The following is a 23,708-nucleotide window of genomic DNA, read 5'->3' as shown; positions in this document are numbered from 1 at the left end:
AATAATTATTATTAATGTAGTGATGTCTAATGCCCACCTATGTATTTTCTCCCAGATCTCAGCAAAGTGTTCTGCACATAGTAAGCACTTAACACAGTGCTTTGCACATAGTAAGCATTAACTAATACTATTATTATTATTAACAAATACCATAATTATTATTATTAATGTAGGGATGTCTACATAACAAGTACCATAATTATTACTATTATTCATGTAGGGATGTCTAATGCCCACCTATGTATTTTCTCTGAGATCTCAGCAAAGTGCTCTGCACATAGTAAGCGCTTAACAAATACCATTCTTATTGTTATTATTAACAAATGCCATAATTATTATTATTAATGTAGGTATGTCTAATGCCCAACTATATATTTTCTCCCAGATCTCAGCAAAGTGCTCTGCACATAGTAAGTGCTTAATAAGTACTACTACTGCCTTTAATTGGGGAAGGTCTCTGGAATAGAGGGGCTTTAGGCGGGCTTTGAAGCAGGACAGGACTCCACCAATTATTATTTAGGTGGCTACATGTTTATACCAGGGCTAATCACCCTGTTTTAATAATAATAACAATAATAATAAAAATAATAATAATAATAATGGAGTTTGTTAAGGGCTTACTATGTGCTGAGCTCTGTTCTAGGCACTGGGGGAGACACAAGGTAATCGGGTTGTCCCATGTGGGGCTCACGGTCTTCATCCCCATTTTTCAGATGAGGTAGCTGAGGCACAGAGCAGTTAAGTGACTTACCGAAGGTCACACAGCTGATAAGTGTCAGAGTCGGCATTGGAACCCACAACCTCCGACTCCCAGGCCGGGGCTCTTTCCACTGAGCCACACTGCTTCCCTAAGTAGCAGGAAAGAAAAGTTGCCCTCTTCTGCCCCAGTTGGGCAACCACAAAGGTTTTTATGCTTTTTTTTTGTTTACTTGCTTAACTGCCAACTTGTACTTCCCAAGCGCTTAGTACAGTGCTCTGCACACAGTAAGCGCTCAATAAATATGATCGAATGAATGAACTACATGCCAGGCACAGTGCTAAGCACTGCGGTAGATATAAGGTAATTAGGTTAAGTCCAGTCCCTGTCCCCCATGGGGCTCCCAGTGTTAACCCCCATTTTCCAGATGAGGGAGCTGAGGCCCGGGGAAGTGACTTACTCAAGGTCACCCATCAGACAGGCGGCAGGAGCGGGATTCGAACCCAGGTGCTTTCGACTCCCAATAGCCCGAGTCCGGTCCCATCTCCCCGGCCCTATCCTGTCCCGCCCACCTAATCCGGGGCTGCCCTGGACCCCCCTACAAGCCCCCACTTTCAGTTTAGAAGCGATACAATTCAATCTACCCCGAAATCAAAAAGGCTTCAAAAATTGTATACCATTCCATCAGCAATGCATTTAAGTAATGGTCTGATTTAAAGGAATATATGGGAAGCCTCTAAGTAGGAGGCATTCTCTACATGCAATATTATTCCTCATTAAAGAAAAAAATGTAAAAAGGCCATTGGTAATTGCTTAGTTAGTGTAGAAAAAGCCAGGATCAGCCAGGGGGAACAGGGATCCCCAGCTGGTGCCTGGGGAAGGAAGGGGGACCCTCGTCTACCCTTTCAATCAATCGTATTTATTTATTGATTGATTGACTGATTGATTTATGTATTTATTTATTCCCCTTCCCCTCCTTCCTGAGGTTCCCTGAAGCTTCTGGCCTTTGCCATGGGAAGGTCGGGCCGAGGCAGAGCGAGAGGAGGGGGTAGAAGGTCCGACGCTTCAAAGCCCTACTCAGAGCTCACCTCCACCAGGAGGCCTTCCCAGACTGAGCCTTCCCTTTTCCTCTGCTCCTCCTCTCCTCCCCATCGCCCCCACTCCCTCCCTCTGCCCTACCCTCTTCCCCTCCCCACAGCACTTGTGTATATTTGTGTATGTATATTGTGTACATATTTATTACTCTATTTTATTATTGATGTGTATATAGCTATAATTAATAATAATCATAAGTATGGAATTTGTTAAGTGCTTACTGTGTGCCAAGCACTGTTCTAAGCGCTGGGGTAGATACAAGATAATCAGGTTGTCCCCTGTGGGGCTCACAGTCTTAATCCCCATTTTACAGATAAGGTAACTGAGGCACAGAGAAGTTAAGTGACTTGCCCAAAGTCACACAGCTGACAAATGGCGGAGCCAGGATTAGAACCCATGAACTCTGACTCCCAGGCCCAGGCTCTTTCCACTAAAGCCACGCTGTTTCTCTATAATTCTATTTATTCTGATGGTATTCATACCTGTCTACTTGTTTTGTTTTGCTGAAGGTCTCTCCCTTCTAGACTGTGAGCCCGTTGTTGGGTAGGGACTATCTCTATCTGTTGCCGAATTGTACTTTCCAAGCACTTAGTACAGTGCTCTGTACACTAAGCGCTCAATAAATGTGATTGAATGAATGAATGTAATGGATTCAATTTGGTTTGGTACCTGGATGTAAGCAAATTTACAAAATTGTAGAGATAGCTTGTATATAGGCTGCTCGTTGCAGATGAGGATGTTGACAATTTGTACTGAATCTTGCAAACCGATGGGGTAGATGAAATAATTTATTTATCCACTGAGAATATCAATTTTCACCTTTCTTATCAAACAGATGTAGTTTTTCCTTTTCCAGGAAATTTGTGCTTACTCATTTAATTCAAGCCAGTAGCAGAATCCATGACAATTTAGTCTCTTTTAAAGTTATTCTTACCTTCCTACTGCCACCTTTAATTCCTTACCTTCCAGTGACTCTTTCCCCTTTGTCTTTTAACCTGTTCTTAAAAAAAAAGGCTTTCTGGGGGCCCCCAGAATCATTCAGCTGTCGCTCTGATCCCATTCCTATTATTAAATGCCATTGAGTCATTTCTGATTCATAGTGACTCTAGGGATGCATTTTCTCTGGAATATCTTGTGTTATGCCCTAATCTGTAAATTTGGTAACGTTTCTTCCATTATTGATGTTATGGTTTCTATCCATCTAGCTGCTGGTCTTATGCAACTCCTCCAAATAGACACGTATATCCAGTAGGCTCACTTTCTCTCGACCAAGTCTTTTTCAGCTAACTCCTCCCTCTATAATCTAAGCTCCTTGTAGGCAAGGAAGGTGCCTACCAACTCTGTTGTACTGTACTCTTCCAAATGCTTACTACAGTGTTCTGCACATAGTAAATGCTCAGTAAATGATTGATTTATAGACAATTACCATCGGGTCTTTACATCTCTGAGACCTTACTCTCATCCTCTACATCATGCTGCTTCTCTGAAATATGAAAGTATGAAAGAAAAAAACCTCTCTAGTACCAGCTCCTTTTTTCCACCCTAATAACCACCATTCCGATCCAAGATCTCCTCATCTTTTTATTAAATTATTGTACCAGTCTTCTCATTGGTCTTCCTGTTCCCAACCTCTCTCATCTTCAGTTTCTACTACACTACATACCTGTGTCATCTTCCGAAACCCTTTTTCTCCTCTTCTTTAAAGTCTGTATTGATTCCCCTCTGAGCATTGACCACCATCTCTTCTGTTCTGGCTAAATTACCTTTTTAACTCTCCTGACTCTATTATGCCCCTATGCTTCTAACAGGTGAACTTTATCCCTTTTTCTCTCATCTATTCCATTTCCAAACCTTTCTCATGACTTACCCTTCTGCCTAGAACGCCTTCCCTCTACAAATTTGCTATCCTAAAATTTCAAGTATTTTAAATTCTCCTGAAATCTCAAATCATTCCTGATTCCCTGATTACTTTTATTCTCCCAAGTCATGATCTTCCATAATCTACATGAGCACTTAGGTTCTCACATTGATCCATAGCATTTATTAAAACATAATGATTTATATATTCCACTATTTGAAAAATTAGTCAATCAATGTCATTTACTGACCACTTACTGAGTACAAAAGTCTGTACTAAGTGTTTGGGGGAATACAGTACAACAGAATTGGTAGCCACGTTCCCTGCCAATAATAATAATAATAATAATAATAATAATAATAATAATAATAATGGTATTTGTTAAGTGCTTACTATGTGTAGAGCACTGTTAGCATAGAGTTGGGAGGAGTTTCAAACAAACAACAAAATTAAACCACAAAGAACAACAAGATCCTTAATGTATACAGAGCATCATATTAGTACTTGGTGAAGTCCCTGATTTTCCCATCACTGTAAGCACCTGTACTAAGCATTGTGTTCCCTGCCCACAATGAGCTCACAGTCTAGATTGAGAGAGACAGACATCAATACAAACAAAATTACAGATAAGTACACAAGGGCTTTGGGGCTGGTAGCAGGGAAGAGCAAATAGGGCAAGTCAGGGCAATGCAGAAGGGAGTGGGAGATGAGGAAAAGTAAGGTCTCTGGGAGATACGCTTACAATAAGCCTTTAAAGTGGGGCGAAAGTGGTTGTCTATGGAATTAGAGGAGGGAAGGTGTTCCCGGCCAGATGCAGGATGTGGGCTAGGGGTCAGCGGCAAGATAGATAAGATGGTATCACTTTCCTTCCCATCACACAAGCCTGTAAACATGGCATTATCCTTGACTCCATTCTCTCATTCAACCCACATATTCAATCCGTTGCAAAATCCTGTTGGCTCTACCTTCACAACATCACTAAAATCCACCCATTCTTCTTCAAACTGCTATCACATAAATACAGTCACTCATCCTATCCAACCTAGAGTACTGCATTGGCCTCCTTGCTGACCTCCCAACCTCCTGTCTCTCCCCACTCCAGTCCATATTTCACTCCGCTTCCTTTTCTGTAAAAACATTCAGGACATAATAATAATAATAATGATTATGGTATTTGATAAGCACTTAGTATTAAGCAGCCTGGTTTAGTGGAAAGAGTACGGGCTTGGGAGTCAGAGGTTGTGGGTTCTAATCCTGGCTCCACCACTTACCTGTATTTACCTCAAATCCTACTTTTCTAGGAAGTTTATCAGGGATACCTTAGGTTGAAAAATAGGAGAAAGGAGAAGTGAGTAGCTTGAATATATGCTATGCTACTGAAACTGAACAGTGCAAATAAACTCAAAGTATTATTTTAACATCAGTTATGAGCTTTAAACAAAATTAAATTCAAAATTGAATTGGTGAGTTCTGACAATGGGTGTTTTCACTATGTTTTGGAGAGAACTCGATAGATATCTGGATTGGGTGTGAAGTGATGCTGAAAGTTATGCACATGCATGCACTTTCAACAGAGTTGTGTTAATACCTCTTTAGCCTAGGATTAGTATATATTGCAAGCTTCCCACATAATGTGACACATTTCATATACCAACATGGTAGCAGTATCCCAATTTAACTGATTGGCTACTTTTCTGTATCCATTTTGGTTCCCTTGTACCACAGTTCTCTCAGTCCTTTGGGGACTTATCACTTTCATTTATTCAATTATATTTATTGAGCGCTATTTGCAGGGTACTGTACTAAGCTCCTGCACTAAGCATTGTGTTCCCTGCCCACAATGAGCTCACAGTCTAGAGTAAGGAAGACAGACATCAATACAAAAAAAATTACAGATAAGTACACAAGAGCTTTGGGGCTTGTAGCAGGAAAGAGCAATGAGGGCAAGTCAGGGCAATGCAGAAGGGAGTGGAGATGAGGGAAAGTAAGGTCTGTGGGAGATACGCTTTCAATAAGCCTTTAAAGTCGGGGGAGAGTGGTTGTCTGTGGAATTAGAGGAGGGAAGTGCCTTAAACCCAATGGAGAGGAGTTTTTGTTAGATATGGAGGTGGATGAGCAACCATTGGAGCTTTTTTCGGAGTGTTGTGATATGTCAATCAATCAATCAATCAATCGTATTTATTGAGCTCTTACTATGTGCAGAGCACTGTACTAAGCGCTTGGGAAGTACAAATTGGCATCACATAGAGACAGTCCCTACCCAACAGTGGGCTCACAGTCTAAAAGGGGGAGACAGAGAACAGAACCAAACATACCAACAAAATAAAATAAGTAGGATAGAAATGTACAAGTAAAATAAATAAATAAATAAATAAATAAATAGAGTAATAAATATGTACAACCATATATACATATATACAGGTGCTGTGGGGAAGGGAAGGAGGTAAGACGGGGGGATGGAGAGGGGGACGAGGGGGAGAGGAAAGAAGGGAAGGCCTCCTGGAGGAGGTGAGCTCTCAGCAGGGCCTTGAAGGGAGGAAGGGAGCTAGCTTGGCGGATGGGCAGAGGGAGGGCATTCCAGGCCCGGGGGATGAAGTGGGCCGGGGGTCGATGGCGGGACAGGCGAGAGCAAGGTACAGTGAGGAGATTAGTGGTGGAGGAGCGGAAGGTGAGGGCTGGGCAGTAGAAGGAGAGAAGGGAGGTGAGGTAGGAGGGGGCGAGGCGATGGAGAGCCTTGAAGCCCAGGGTGAGGAGTTTCTGCCTGATGCGCAGATTGATCGGTAGCCATTGGAGGTTTTTGAGGAGGGGAGTAATATGTCCAGAGCGTTTCTGGACAAAGATAATCCGGGCAGCAGCATGAAGTATGGATTGAAGTGGAGAGAGACACGAGGATGGGAGATCAGAGAGAAGGCTAGTGCAGTAGTCCAGACGGGATAGGATGAGAGCTTGAATTAGCAGGGTAGCAGTTTGGATGGAGAGGAAAGGGCGGATCTTGGCAATGTTGCGGAGCTGAGACCGGCAGGTTTTGGTGACGGCTTGGATGTGAGGGGTGAATGAGAGAGCGGAGTCGAGGATGACACCAAGTTTGCGGGCTTGTGAGACGGGAAGGATGGTAGTGCCGTCAACAGAGATGGGAAAGTCAGGGAGAGGACAAGGTTTGGGAGGGAAGACAAGGAGCTCAGTCTTCGACATGTTGAGCTTTAGGTGGCGGGCGGACATCCAGATGGAGATGTCCTGAAGGCAGGAGGAGATGCGAGCCTGGAGGGAGGGGGAGAGAGCGGGGGCAGAGATGTAGATCTGGGTGTCATCAGCGTAGAAACTGTCCAGAAAGTTTTTGTAGAAGAATGATACAGGCAGCAGAATGAAGAATAAAACTGGAACAGGGAAAAACAGGAGGCTGGGAGATCAGCAAGGAGGCTGAACAGGAGGGACAGGACGAAAGATTGTACCAACGTGGTAGCAGTATGGATGGAGAGGAAAGGGGGGATTTTAGCCATACTGTGATCATGTGTGCCCCACTAACAATTGCGAGCCTCCTTGGAATTCTAGGGAGTTTCCTAGGCCTCAGATTATATGTCTCTTCCCAGGTCATCTCCCTCATAGCCAAGTTTTTTTTTTAATTATGGAAAGGGAAGGAGAGGGCAGATCATTACCCAACTCCCACTTCTCTCCCTGCCCAACTGGGTTCTCACCCCTTTCCAATTTACCAAAGCAGAGCCAGGGTCTTTTGAGCCAAATTAACTGGAGATGTGGTTCCTGAATCCTGTTTACTTCCCCAGCAACAGGCTGGAGCTGCAGGAACTATTAGTTCATTCAATCATATTTCATTCAATCATATTTATTGAGCACTTACTGTATTAGTTCCTTGTGGGCAAAGATTATGATTACTAATTCTATTTTAGTGTACTCTCCTGAGAGTTTACTAGAGAGCTCAGCACACAATAAGCACTTGACGCCATTGATTGATTGATTATTTGGAATGGAGTGGTGGGCAGCTAGAGACCAAATTAGGGAGCATTTGAGAGATCGTGTCAAGCCTGGGAACTGTGGGTTCAGCTCTGGAATACTCTGAGTTAATTACTCCTGATTATTGGACATGGAGTGAGTTCTAAAATGCAAGTTTTCCCCTATCAGAGGGTTCTTTGGGAGCACATTTCTTATGCCATAGGAGAACTGGTTGCAGGCAGGGAATGTCTCTATTATTACTGTCTCTCTTATATTGTACTCCCCAAGCACTTGGTATAGTGATCTGCCCACAGTGAGTGCTCAGTAAATATGATTAATTAGTTGATGATAGTCTCAAACATGTTGAATTCTAAGTGACTGGACACTTCAAGTTATGAGACTAAGCTTTTTGATGTCAGGGTATACTTAAAAAAATCCAGTGCATAGTTCAGTGCTCTACCTCTGGAAGGTCAATAAATTCATTCTATCATATTTATTGAGTGCTTACTGTGTGCAGAGCACTGTAATAAGCGCTTGGGAAGTACAAGTCGGCAACATATAGAGATAATCCTACCCAACAACAGGCTCATAGATGGTCTTGATGATGTTGAGGCTTAGAGATACTTTGTACCAGGGTACTGCACTCCAAGTATTCAATATATGAAAAAAAGACAGGGAAGAATTAAATGCAGCGTGGCTCAGTGGAAAGAGCACGGGCTTGGGAGTCAGAGGTCATGGGCTCTAATCCCGGCTCTGCCACTTGTCAGCTATGTGACTTTGGGCAAGTCACTTTACTTCTCTGAGCCTCAGTTACCTCATCTGTAAAATGGGGATTAAGAGTGTGAGTCCCACGTGGGACAACCTGATCACCTTGTATCCCCCCAGTGCTTAGAACAGTGATTCGCACATAGTAAGCATTTAACAAATGTTTTAAAAAATGGAGACAAATATTTAATTAATGTATAAATAGCTGAGGTTTAAATGCATCCTGTGAGTGCTCATCAAGATAAGTTTCCTAAACTCAAATACCTTTATACTATTTTTAAGAAATTGATTTACAAATATTCTCCTAGTTCTATGGCTCAGTTGTCTAAATGTAGCTTCCAGTTCATTCATTCAATCATATTTATTGAGCACTTACTGTGTGCAGGGCACTGTAATAAGTGCTTGGGAAGTACAAGTTGGCAACATATAGAAACGGGTAGGGACTTACCCAACAATGGGCTCACAGTCTAGGAGGGGGAGGCAGACACCAAAACAAAACTCCCACTACTTACAATACGTGGTTCTTAGAAGTGTATCTGGTCCTATTTTATGATCATGGTAAATGAGGAGCTCAAGAAATCAGTTCTTACCATATCAGAAACCATCTCTTATTAAACAGTTTTATATTAATATTGAAAATTTTATATAAGGAAATGGCCGTACATAATCTTAATTTCTTTCGTTATCCACTATTTCCAAATGCTAGCTATGCTGATGATAAATCCTTTTCATTCTTAGATCATTTAGTGAGAGCTGTGTGGCTTTTATTGTTTCATACATAATAGAGAGCTATAACTAGACTAAATGTCTCCCTGTGGGTGATCCCTGGAGTCAAGCTGTGTGCCAGAAGGCAGCTCAACAGCAAAATGCCAGGTCTTAACCACTTAAAAATCCCTTAACTGATTATTAATATGGTCAGTTGCAAGGAAAATAAAAAGAATATCTTGACCTATATTAAGGCATATGCTTTATGTGTGACACATAGATGTAACATTAGTGGTTGCGTTGGTCATTTCCATTATGAGGAATATCTATTGTCGGTTTGATATTTTACAAATTTCCTTAGGCAATTATTTGAATAATCTTTGGGTTTTCTGTATTCAAATATAGAGTAATTCTTTAAACTCTTCAATGTTTATTACAATTTGTTGGGTCAACTGGTCATTTGAAATACTAAAAATCCACAATCCAGTTGGGTTTTCCAGCTTTATTGGTTCTCTGGCTTATATTCTTATTCAAGATAGTTTGTTTTTAATCAATTCAACACACTTTCAAAATTTGGAAGATTCTGATTCAGCCATCATGCCGCCTCATTTGCAATAATAATAACGATGGCATTTGTTAAGTGCTTACTATGTGCAAAGCACTGTTCTAAGCACTGGGGGGATACAAGGTGATCATATTTATTACTCTATTTATTTATTTATTTTATTACTATTTATTATATTTTAATATTAATTAATTTTTAAATTATTTTTAAAAATTAAATCTTTAAATTTTTAAAATTAAAAAAATTTAAATTTTTTAATCTTTCAATTTTTAAATTTTTAAAATTAAATTTTTTAAAAAGTATTAATTTTAATTAATAAATTAATTAATTGATTTAAATTAATTAATTTTAATTAATTAATTAGATAATTAATTGATTAATTTTAATGTTGATATTTTAATATTTATTATTTTATATTATTTATTTATTTTATTACTCTAATACTCTATTACTCTATTACTCTATTTATTTATTTTACTTGTATATATCTATCCTATTTATTTTATTTTGTTGGTATGTTTGGTTTTGTTCTCTGTCTCCCCCTTTTAGACTGTGAGCCCACTGTTGGGTAGGGACTGTCTCTATGTGTTGCCAATTTGTACTTCCCAAGCGCTTAGTGCAGTGCTCTGCACATAGTAAGCGCTCAATAAATACGATTGATGATGATGATGATGATCAGGTTGTCCCACGTGGGGCTTGCAGTCTTAATCCCCATTTTACAGATGAGGTAACTGAGGCACAGGGAAGTTAAGTGACTTGCCAAAAGTCACACAGCTGACAATTGGCAGAGCCAGGATTTGAACCCGTGACCTCTGACTCCAGAGCCCGGGCTCTTTCCACTGAGCCATGCTGTATATTTTATGAACCTCAGATGAAACTGCTAACACTTAGTCCAGTACTGATTTTCCCAAATGACAATTAATTCTTCATAGAAAAATCTTCACAGGCAATAAAACCGACATTTAATATGCAGATTTTTACAGTTTATTAAATAAATACAGAAGAACAATCACTGAAGTTAGTAAAAACATGTAGACACCTAGTTCTTTGTATTGTATTCTCTCAAGTGCTTAGACCAGTGCTCTGCATACGAGTGCTCAACAAATACAATTGATTGATGATTCCTTGAAATATCTGTGTTCCCAGAAATAGCAGGATTGGAAAATATTGCAGTTGCCATTGTTGAGAATTTGTGAGCCTGCTGAGGGACAAGGACTATGTCTAATTCTCTTTTGTGCATTCTCTCACAACATGTATTACAGTGCTATGTACAGAAGGAAATACTTAGTAAATACTACTAATACCATGATATCTTCGAGACTGTGAGCCTGTTGTTGAGTGGTAACTGTATATGTTGCTGACTTGTACTTCCTAAGTGCTTAGAACAGTGCTCTGCACACAGTAAGCACTCAATAAATTTGATTGAATGAATGAATATTTCCTTAGCTAATAATAATAATAATAATAATGATAATGGTTTTTGTTAAGTGCTTACTATGTGCAAAGCACTGTTCTAAGCACTGGGGAGGATACAAGGTGATCAAGTTGTCCCACGTGGGACTCACAGTCTTAATCCCCATTTTACAGATGAGGTAACTGAGGCCCAGAGAAGTTAAGTGACTTGCCCAAAGTCACACAGTAAGCACTTAGCAAATACAAGAGTAACAACAGACGTAGAAATTCTTACACATTCTTGTGACTAACTTTAGTGGTTGGTTCAACTCTAGGGGAAAAATCTACATAGAATATCTTTCTCCTTTAATACAAGTTTGCCCTTTCAGTAGTATTAAAGATGGGGTATTTTTTAAGTGCTTATTATGAGCCAAAACACTTTGCAAAACACTGGGGTAAAAATCCTAAAAAAAGGAATCATTTAAGTAAATTATGAGAGTAGGTGAAGTTATGTGACAGATCAATAAACAGTAGAGGACATTTACGATACAGTAATTTTGTATCATTTTTTGCCCACACATTACTGATTGACCAGATTGATCAATCAATCAATCATATTTATTGAGTGCTTACTGTGTGCAGAGCACTGTACTAAGTGCTTGGGAAGTACAAGTTGGCAACATATAGAGACAGTCCCTACCCAACAGTGGGCTCACAGTCTAGAAGGGGGAGACAGAGAACAAAACAAAACATACTAACAGAATAAAATAAATAGAATAAATATGTACAAGTAAGATAAATACATTATTAGAGTAATAAATATGTACAAACATATATACATATATACAGGTGCTGTGGGGAAGGGAAGGAGGCAAGGCAGGGGGGATGGAGAGGGGTAGGAGGGGGAGAGGAAGGAGGGGGCTTAGTCTGGGAAGGCCTTCTGGAGGAGGTGAGCTCTCGGAGATTGATCTCGGAGGGAAAAAAAATGCACACACACACGTGCACTATTTTTCCCCAAATCCAAGTATATTAATTATTTTTTCCCCAAGATTACAAAAATCACTTAGCCGTGTCAATTGTAAGCATTCTGGAATCACTGGAAAGAGTTATGTTTAATAATGTGTGTCTGTGATTTTGAATAATCTTATTTCTCTAGACCAAATCTTAACTCCGACTTTCAACTTTAGTTTCAAAGTATTCCCTAGATTACAGTATATAACATATTATATTACTTTATTCATAAAATAATTTGAGGTGAACCCACAACAAGCTGCTTTTCTAGTGACTGTGATACCATGAACAACAACATGGAAGAGACTGGGACTGATGAGCTCTACCTGAGACAAGTGATTGAGGCCTGTGGGGGCAGAGCATGGAGACGTGGCTTTCTCTCCCTGTTCTACCCAATAATGGGCCTGGACCAATCAACGACTGCTTCGTAAAGCCACAGCTGCCACGACTAACACAGATAAAAAGGGGTATTTGGATGCAGCATGGAGGCATGAGGAGCAGAAGGATGCAGAGAAGCAAGAAGGAAGCATGCTGAGAGCAGCAGAAGACAGCAGCACTTGGAAGCAGAAAGAGGAAGCATTGGCAGAATGGGCTTCTTTGACCACAGACTGGACCACAGACTTGGTGGAGTGGAGTGGAGTGGGGGGGGGGGGGGGGGGGGAAGGAAAGGGAAAGAGAGAGAGAGAGAGAGAGAGAGAGAGAGAGAGAGAGAGAGAGAGACTCCCTTGCACTCTGTTAAAACTAAATAAAAAACTTTCTACAGTCACCTTGGTGATCAGAGGCTCAAGTACCGGGGGCTCAAGACATAATTCAATAGTATATCTATAGCCTAACCCCTTACTTTGCAAAGCTCTCTGAGACAAAGGTTTCTCATTTTAAATTTGTCTTTCCCTTTCTACTTCAGTGCTCCGGATACAGTATGTGCTCAATAAACCGTTTATATTGACACTGAATGATGTGAATTTTTTTAAACCTGGAAATTCGACTTCCAATGGGACATTTTATTTGTTTCTGTTTTTTCTTTTACTGCCCTTATCTTTCAGGAACGTTGCCGCTTTGCTCTGTTCCCTCTCCACCTCCTCCTTCAGATCTAATGGGAAGAGCTGTAATAGGCTGCAATATATTTGCCACAGTTCATTCTGCAGGTGTCAATAACAGGATAGAGGCTCAATTTCAGAGATATCAAAACCAATTTTACCCATATCAACCCTTAAGTACCTTTGTCTTTTAAAGAAAATGGGATTTTGATGGTTGGCATTTTGATCATCATCTATTTACTGAGTTCACTGATACTTTATATTTCCTCTTGGAAAAACTGTGATTTCCCAAAATATAATAATTTTTGTTAACCATTTTAAGCTAAAACACTTGGATGGGGATGGGTGGGTTAACATCAAGTTGACTCGAAGTGTCGTACTGGATCATTAGTTTGTATTTCTGATATGACATTTGAAATCTTATGGACTGCATCTATTTGCATGCATGAATAAATATCTAAAGGACTACGTAAAGTATGTAACTGCCCTTTGCTATCTGTAAATTACAAAGTTTTCCATCAAACTAGGAATAATCAGCATTTAGGGATCATCTCTTAAAACTTAGTCATTCATTTGGATGGAAAATTTTCATTCTAAAGAAAATTGCCAAATAAAGGGCAATAACTATGAAATGAAAACTGCTGTCTTGCTTAAATTTAGAAATTTGTTTTCTAATTATTAGCTTTTGCACATAATTATCCTCAAAGCTAATTTTAAAACCATTTTAATAATCTTGCCCACTAAATTTATTATGGTTTGTAAATAAGGAAATATCAAGGGTAAGCTTTTATATATGTACAGTGTTATCCATAGGAAGGATTGTGGGTTCCCATTGGCCTTTTCAGATACACAGGTAAATGTCACCATAAGTTTAGAAGACTACTGCCAATATATTGCCTACTTGTTTTGTGTTGTTTATGTTGCTTATCTCTCCCTTCTAGACTGTGAGCCCGTTGTTGGCTAGGGACAGTCTGTGTTGCTGATTTGTACTTCCCAAGTGGTTAGTACAGTGCTCTGCACACAGTAAGCACTCAGTAAATACGATTGAATGAATATTATGTGCTCTGTACATTGTGAGGACTCAGATGCCTCTGATTATGATTATTGTTATTATGTTTAAGCACTTACCATGTGTCAAGCACTGTTCTAAACACTGAGGTAGATATGAGTTAATCAGCTCAAGCACAGCTGTTTCAATTAGGACTCCCAGTTTAAGCAGGAATTGAATCCCCATTTTATCGACGAGCAAACTGAAGTACCGAGAAGTTAAGTGACTTGCTCAAGGTCACACAGAAGGAACTGGCAGAGCTGGGATTAAAACCCAGGTCCCCTGACTCCTGGGCCCAGGCTTTTTTCAGGAGGCCACGCTGCCAGTATCCAGACATACAGAGTCAGATAGAGATACAGATTTGTCCCCTCAATCCCGACCCAGCTTTCTTATCACCTAGATCCCCCTGCAGTTTGCCCACGCACTAGTTCATCATCCTATTCATCACCTTCATAAACTGTTGATGCATATGCATGCATCTGTACATACATATAACTTGAATATTGAAATACACTGGTAGATTATAGATTATTGTATTAAAAAAAAATCTCTGAACACGTTTTTGGAGACTTCAGCTATTGTGACTGTGGGAAGAGAAGTAGGAAATTCCAGCCCAGGACAAAAGGATTCCTGTTTAGTAGTTAGATAGATAGGAAATGCAGCCCTCTAGTTTGACTGATTTGCACATTCATGGCTAATCGGAGGTCTCAAAAGAATCGGTACAGAAAGAGAATAAGGAAGAAGCGGGTAACTGTAATCATGGGACTATGGAGGGAGATATGGGGAGAAGGAAACTGCATGACAGAATGGACAGAAAATGGGCCCAGGAGTCAGAAGGCCATAGGTTCTAATCCCAGCTCTGCCACGTGTCTGCTGTGTGACCTTGCACAAGTCATTTCACTTCTCTGTACATCAGTTACCTCATCTGTAAAATGGAGACTGAGACTGTGAGCCCCATGTGGGACAAAGGGACTATGTCCAACCCACTTTGCCTGTATCCAACTCATTTATTCATTCATTCAATCGTATTTATTGAGCATTTACTGTGTGCAGAGCACTGTACTAAGCGCTGGGAAGTACAAGTCGCTGACATATAGAGATAGTCCCTACCCAACAATGAGCTCACGGTCCAGAAGGGGGAGACAGACAACAAAACAAAACATGGAGACAGGTGTCAAAATCGTCAGAACAAGTAGAATTAAAGCTCTATGCACATCATTAACAAAATAAATACAATAGTAAATATGTACAAGTAAAATAAATAGAATAATAGATCTGTAGAAATATATATACAAGTGCTGTGGGGAGGGGAAGGAGGTTGGGGGGGTGGATAGGGAGGAGGAGAGGAAAAAGGGGGCTCAGTCTGGGAAGGCCTCCTGGAAGGAGGTGAGCTCTCAGTAGGACTTTGAAGGGAGGAAGAGAGCTAGCTTGGCAGATGTGCAGAGGGAGGGCATTCCAGGTCCCGGGGTCGATGGAGGGAAGGCAAGAACGAGGCACAGTGAGGAGGTTAGTGGCAGAGGAGCAGAGGGTGCGGGCTGGGCTGTAGAAGGAGAGAAGGGAGGTAAGGTAGAAGGAGAGAAGGGAGGTAAGGTAGACGGAGAGAAGGGAGGTAAGGTAGGAGGGGGTGAGGTGATGGAGAGCCTTGAAGCCGAGAGTGAGGAGTTTTTGCCTGATGCGTAGGTTGATTAGTAGCCACTGGAGATTTTTGAGGAGGGGAGTGACATGCTCAGAGTGTTTCTGCACAAACGTAATCCAGGCAGTAGAGTGAAGTATAGACGGAAGTGGGGAGAGACAGCTAAATGGGAGATCAGAGAGGAGTCTGATGCAGCACCTCAATGCATAGTACAGTGTCTGACATATAGTAAGTGCCTAAAATACCATAAGTATTATTATAATTATTTAAGGACCGATATGGCAGTGAACATTGCCTCACGGGAAAGAACAGTATCACCTTCAGTAGACATGCAAAGTTTCTGATCATTTAATCAGTAGCACTGATTTAGTGCCTACTATGTGCAGAGAACTGCATTAAGGGTTTAGCAGAGTATAGCAGTGAGAAAACCACATCCCTGTCCTCATAGAGCTCATGATCTACTATGAAAAGCAGACACTAATATAAATTACAGAGAAAGAACAAGGATGGGTGAGTGAATGTGAGTCTCTATTTCAAAGAGCGCACTGCACACACACAATATGTACCTGTTCTTCTGCCAGAATTGTTTATTAAACAAAACCGACACCTCCTGATTTTCTCTCATGATACTGACTGGGCTCTCAACAATTCTCAGCATATATGTGCATATGTGAACATGTGTGTGAACATATATATTCAATCGCATTTACTGAGCGCTTACTATGTACAAAGCACTGTTCTAAGCGCTGCAGGGTGGGGGGGGATACACAGTGATCATGTTGTCCAACATGGGGCTCACAGTCTTAATCCCCATTTTACAGATGAGGTAACAGGCTCAGAGAAGTTAAGTGACTTGAACAAGATCACACAGTAGACATGTGGCAGAGCCGGGATAAGAACCCATGACCTCTGACTCTCAAATCCGTGGTCTTTCCACTGAGCCACACTTCTTCTCAAGAGAAGGTAGAGATGTAGAGAGGGATAAAGAGCTAAGGAGATGAGGCAAGTGGTAGTGTCTGTTAGAAAGTATAGGTCAAGGAATTAATCTGAAAAGATTAAAGGAGGAATGTGAGCCTATATGCAGGTGAGTGGGAATATGAATTGCCGTGTGTCTGGAGTGAGCTGAATCAAGAGATATGCATTTGAGAGATTACAGAAGCAAAACATACTTAATTTTTTCATTTTTTAACTCTGCATTTTGTTAGAATAAAATGTTAGAACCAACCAATAGGGGATATTTTTCAAAGAATATCTATCTAAACAGAGCATGATATGGTGTCAGAAGAAACAGTCATGCATTCCTATGGCATCAAACACAGGGAGAGTTCTACCAAGTTATATATATTGTTTTTAATGTGGAATTCTGCCATGTTATAGGAGAACCGGGTGCATCTAGTTCCATCATTCTGTTAATACTCTCTCACATTCCTACCAATCCACGTTTTCCAGACGGTGTTTTTAAATGAAGAATTTAGTCTTCCTGCACTTTGGAGTTTAATATCTTTGCTTTTAAGTGAACTCTCGATTATTCTCACGAAAGTGGTTACAATCACAAATCTCTCCATTGAACGAAGTACTAAAACTCTAAATGAATTTGATAGAAGTTTAAGAACATGTCTAATATATAACCATTATCGATTGCTATCATGCAGTCATTTTAACTAGGATTGATTAGGTCATTATTTCATGATTAATAATTCTCTCGTGATAAATGTACCCTTATGCAAATGTTTTTTTTTCCTCTATGGATGCTTTATTTCAATTCTTTTAGAACTGCTATTAATTCATTAGCTTCTTTTCTCCATATAAAAAATATCATTTATGCTCTTCACTAGTTTCCTTTTGTAATTAATCATTTTCTCCTATAAACCCACCATATGTCCCTTTGTTCACTGCAATAAACATAGAACTCTAATAGTCTTACTACTGAAAAATGAAACTTGATACCCCCAAAACTTCCTATTTCTACCCATTTATGATATTGCAAACCAATACTTGAGCAATTTTCCCAGGTAGTTAATATGACATTTCCTTTCCTAGAAAACTGAAGCAGTGGTTAGAATGTAGACTTTGGAGTCAGAAGGATCCTAGGTTCTAATCCCACCTCTCGCACTTGTCTGCTGTGTGACCTTGTGCAAGTCACTTAACTTCTGTTCCTCAGTTACCTCATCTGTAAAATGGGGATTGAGATTGTAAGCTCCTTGTGGGGCACAGACTGTGTCCAACCTGATTAGCTTGTATCTATAAAAAAATGAGAATGTAGAAGATTGTTTAAGGTGGTGAAATCACAAGGGCAGTAGAGCAGATACAGAACTCAGGAGAAGTGCAATGGGCAGATGGGAGTTCAATAACCAAGTAAAAAGGAAGTCTGTCTGGTAGGGATTTCTAAAACCAATCAATCAAGCAATTAATCATATTTACTTACTGCTTACCATGTGCAGAGCACTTTACTAAGCATTTGGGAAAGTCCAATGTAACAGAGTTGGTAGACATTTTCTCTGGCCACAACAAGCTTCCACTCTACCATAACTCTATCAAAATGAGTTAGAGTACTAGTAGGGACATTCTAGTTTGCTACCCTCAAAAGCTGTTGGCTGACGTCTAACACTTTCTAATTATAAAACTGTCTGGTAAAACAGGACTCCAAACACTACAGTGCTCAAGTGCTTAGTACAGTGCTCAAGCACTTAGTACAATGCTCTGCACAAAGTGAGCGTTAAAATAAGATTGAATAAATGAATGCAATTTGACTAAGAATAAAAAGTTATGTAATGGACAGTAAAGATACAACAGTGTAGTTCTCTGTTGACAGCACTACCATCCTTCCCGTCTCACAAGCCTGCAACCTTGGTGTCATCCTCGACTCCGCTCTCTCATTCACCCCTCACATCCAAGCCATCACCAAAACCTGCCGGTCTCAGCTCTGCAACATTGCCAAGATCTGTCCTTTCCTCTCCATCCATACCGCTACCCTGCTCATTCAAGCTCTCATCCTATCCCGTCTGGACTACTGCATCAGCCTTCTCTCTGATCTCCCATCCTCATGTCTCTCTCCACTTCAATCCATACTTCATGCTGCTGCCTGGATTATCTTTGTCCAGAAACGCTCTGGGCATATCACTCCCCTCCTCAGAAATCTCCAGTGGCTACCAATCAATCTGCGTATCAGGCAGAAACTCCTCACCCTGGGCTTCAAGGCTGTCCATCACCTCGCCCCCTCCTACCTCACCTCCCTTCTCTCCTTCTACAGCCCAGCCTGCACCCTCCGCTCCTCCGCCACTAATCTCCTCACCGTACCTCGTTCTCGCCTGTCCTGCCATCGACCCCCGGCCCACATCATCCCCCGGGCCTGGAATGCCCTCCCTCTGCCCATCCACCAAGCTAGCTCTCTTCCTCCCTTCAAGGCCCTATTGAGAGCTCACCTCCTCCAGGAGGCCTTCCCAGACTGAGCCCCTTCCTTCCTCTCCCCCTCGTCCCCCTCTCCATCCCCCCTTCTTACCTCCTTCCCTTCCCCACAGCACATATATATATATATATATATATATATATATGTACATATTTATTACTCTATTTATTTATTTATTTTACTTGTACATATCTATTCTATTTATTTTATTTTGTTAGTATGTTTGGTTTTGTTCTCTGTCTTCCCCTTTTAGACTGTGAGCCCACTGTTGGGTAGGGACTGTCTCTATATGTTGCCAATTTGTACTTCCCAAGCGCTTAGTACAGCGCTCTGCACATAGTAAGCACTCAATAAATACGATTGATGATGATGATGATGATGATTTCAGAAAGCTTCCCAACTGTTAATAACTTGATTGATCCAGAGGCCTTATCAATTAAAATATTCATTTTAACACTACTTAGATTAGATTATGTAACACTACTTGGATTATTAGATTAGAATTATTTGGAAATTCTCAATAACAATGCTAAAATTCTGAGAGCTCACCTCCTCTAAGAGGCCTTCCCAGACTAAGCCCCCTTTATCCTTTCCTCCTTCCCATCCCCCCCACCCTACCTCCTTCTCCTCCCCACTGCACCTGTATATATCTTTGTACAGATTTATTAGTCTATATTACTTGTGCATATTTACTATTCTATTTATTTTGTTAATGATGTGCATCTACCTTTAATTTTATTTGTTCTGATGACTTGACACCTGTTCACATGTTTTGTTGTCTGTCTCCCCCTTGAACGAGTTGTCTACACGCGCTGCCTAGAATTCCTCAACAACAACTCTCTCCTCGACCCCCTCCAGTCTGGCTTCCGTCCCCTTCATTCCACAGAAACTGCCCTCTCAAAGGTCACCAATGACCTCCTGCTTGCCAAATCCAACGGCTCATACTCTGTCCTAATCCTCCTCGACCTCTCAGCTGCCTTTGACACTGTGGACCACCCCCTTCTCCTCAACACGCTATCCGACCTTGGCTTCACAGACTCCGTCCTCTCCTGGTTCTCCTCTTATCTCTCCGGTCGTTCTTTCTCAGTCTCTTTTGCAGGCTCCTCCTCCCCCTCCCATCCTCTTACTGTGGGGGTTCCCCAAGGTTCAGTGCTTGGTCCCCTTCTGTTCTCAATCTACACTCACTCCCTTGGTGACCTCATTCGCTCCCACGGCTTCAACTATCAGCTCTACGCTGATGACACCCAGATCTACATCTCTGCCCCTGCTCTCTCCCCCTCCCTCCAGGCTCGCATCTCCTCCTGCCTTCAGGACACCTCCATCTGGATGTCCGCCCACCACCTAAAGCTCAACATGTCGAAGACTGAGCTCCTTGTCTTCCCTCCCAAACCTTGTCCTCTCCCTGACTTTCCCATCTCTGTTGACGGCACTACCATCCTTCCCGTCTCACAAGCCCGCAAACTTGGTGTCATCCTCGACTCCGCTCTCTCATTCACCCCTCACATCCAAGCCGTCACCAAAACCTGCCGGTCTCAGCTCCACAACATTGCCAAGATCCGCCCTTTCCTCTCCATCCAAACTGCTACCCTGCTGGTGCAATCTCTCATCCTATCCCGTCTGGACTACTGCACCAGCCTTCTCTCTGATCTCCCATCCTCGTGTCTCTCTCCACTTCAATCCATACTTCATGCTGCTGCCCGGATTATCTTTGTCCAGAAACGCTCTGGGCATATTACTCCCCTCCTCAAAAACCTCCAATGGCTACCAATCAATCTGCGCATCAGAAAGAAACTCCTCAGCCTGGGCTTCAAGGCTGTCCATCACCTCGCCCCCTCCTACCTCACCTCCCTTCTCTCCTTCTACTGCCCAGCCCGCACCCTCCACTCCTCCACCACTAATCTCCTCACCGTACCTCGTTCTCGCCTGTCCCGCCGTCGACCCCCGGCCCATGTCATCCCCCGGGCCTGGAATGCCCTCCCTCTGCCCCTCCGCCAAGCTAGCTCTCTTCCTCCCTTTAAGGCCCTGCTGAGAGCTCACCTCCTCCAGGAGGCCTTCCCAGACTGAGCCCCTTCCTTCCTCTCCCCCTCGTCCCCCTCTCCATCCCCCCATCTTTCCTCCTTCCTTTCCCCACAGCACCTGTATATATGTATATATGGTTGCACATATTTATTACTCTATTTATTTGTTGATTTATTTTACTTGTACATTTCTATCCTATTTTATTTTGTTGGTATGTTTGGTTTTGTTCTCTGTCTCCCCCTTTTAGACTGTGAGCCCACTGTTGGGTAGGGACTGTCTCTATGTGTTGCCAATTTGTACTTCCCAAGCGCTTAGTACAGTGCTCTGCACATAGTAAGCGCTCAATAAATACGATTGATTGATTGATTGATTAGACTTTGAGTCCACTGTTGGGTAGGGACTATCTCGATATGTTGCCAACTTGTACTTCCCAAGAGTTTGGTACAGTGCTCTGCACACAGTAAGGCTCAATAAATACGATTGAATGAATATAAGAAATATTCTAAATTTTTCCCATGTTTATATTACAATCACATAATTTGAGTTGTAGTGGTTGCCTAGGCTCAAACTATTATCCCTGTCCAAAAGCAAAATCTAACAATTGTCTGATTTATCTCCTTCATCCATATATTTGTCTTTATATACCTAGTACATTATTGCAGTCATCCTGATAAATTTCCACTTCTACAGTTTAGAATATAGCGATTTTTCAATTCATAAACCAGAGAGCACCAATGATAATCATATTTAATGAGTGCTTACTGTGTGTACAGCACTCTAAGCACTTGTGAATACAACACAACACTATGACAGACACATTTCCCACCCACAGTGAGTTTACACTCTACAGGGATTGATTGATTATCATCATTGATAGTGAAATATAAGGTGAGTAAGAAACAAAATCAATGTAAGATAAAAAAACCAAATACATGAAACAGACCAAAAATAAGTATGTTCATATGTAAAAGTTAGGTACAGATTTGAATTTATGGAAAATGCAATCCAAAGTAAAGATATTTGCAAAGTTCCAAAAGGTTAAAGGACAGATTGGAATAATTGGAAAAAAAAAGGATTAATCAAATAAGAGTTCAAGCACTTGGTTCCTAGTAGAGTTTTGATAGCTGTTTTGTAAAGAGACAATAATATAGGAATTCCTTGAACAGTGGCCCTGGAATAAGAAAATCATGGAACAACTCGCAAATCTACCTTGAGCTGTAACCTCTTTCTCACTAAGATTGCATTGCCACTCATCTCCAGAACATAGACCTCCAACCAGTACCTCAGCTCAATATGTCCAAAAGGAAAGTCATCTTTTCTCTCAAGGATGGGTGGCAATAATAATAATAATCATAATAATAATAATGGCATTTATTAAGCGCTTACTATGTGCAAAGCACTGTTTTAAGCACTGGGGAGGTTACAAGGTGATCAGGTTATCCCACGGAAAGCTAACAGTCTTAATCCCCATTTTACAGATGAGGTAACTGAGACACAGAGAAGTTAAGTGACTTGCCCAAAGTCACACAGCTGACAATTGGCAGAGCCAGAATTTGAACCCATGACCTGTGACTCCAAAGCCACAAGAGTGCTAATTTCCAAAGTGCTCTTTTGATTGGATTATAGGTGTGCCTGGGCACCCCCAGCTAAAGATTTACAATCTACTGATTCCTCCTCCACCCACCTTGGGGCTCCTTTCAACTTGATGTAGGGAGCTTCCCAAGCCCCCCCGATCCCACTTGCAGTTCAGAAATATCAACTAGTACTGAGGTCCCAGAGGCCAACGAGGTATAAATGTCCCTCCCCAGGTGAGTCCCTAGAAGAAGGTAGGTGGAGAGGTGGAGGTAGGAGAAGGTAGGTGGAGAGTTAGAGTTAGAGAAGCAGCGTGGCTCAGTGGAAAGAGCACGGGCTTTGGAGTCAGAGGTCATGGGTTCGAATCCCAACTCGACCACAAGTCTGCTGTGTGACCTTGGGCAAGTCACTTAACTTCTCTGAGCCTCAGTTACCTCGTCTGTAGAAATGGGGATTAAGACTGTGAGCCCCACATGGGACAACCTGAACACCTTGTTACCTCCCCAAGCGCTTAGAACAGTGCTTTGCACATAGTAAGCGCTTAACAAATGCCATTATTGTTATTATTATTATTATTATTATTATTATTATTATTATTATTATTATCAGGGAAAAACTTCATCTTCCTGCAGGGACAACCTCCTGCCAGCAAGATCAGTGAGCTGTCTAAAAATAATAGTAATGAAGAGAAATGAGCTCATGAACATTTGCTTGGAAGCAAACTGATTTGGATTTCTTGAGCAAAAGGTATATTTTCTGCCCGGGAAATGACAGTGGTGGGAGGGTCAGCATGCGGCCTTGCTCCTCCACCAGGGACTAGAGGGACAGGATGGGCAGTTTGCCCACCCCCTCCTCAGTTTCCCGGCCTGTAAAATGGGAAGTGAGCAGTTCTGGCAGGCTGGGTCGGAGGGCCCATGAGGTTGGCCCAGCGGTCAACATTCAGTGTGGAGGGGGAGGAGG

Source organism: Tachyglossus aculeatus, chromosome 2 (assembly GCF_015852505.1).
Source record: "Tachyglossus aculeatus isolate mTacAcu1 chromosome 2, mTacAcu1.pri, whole genome shotgun sequence".
NCBI classification, from domain to species: Eukaryota; Metazoa; Chordata; class Mammalia; order Monotremata; family Tachyglossidae; genus Tachyglossus; species Tachyglossus aculeatus.
Note: the sequence above shows the minus strand (reverse complement) of the source record.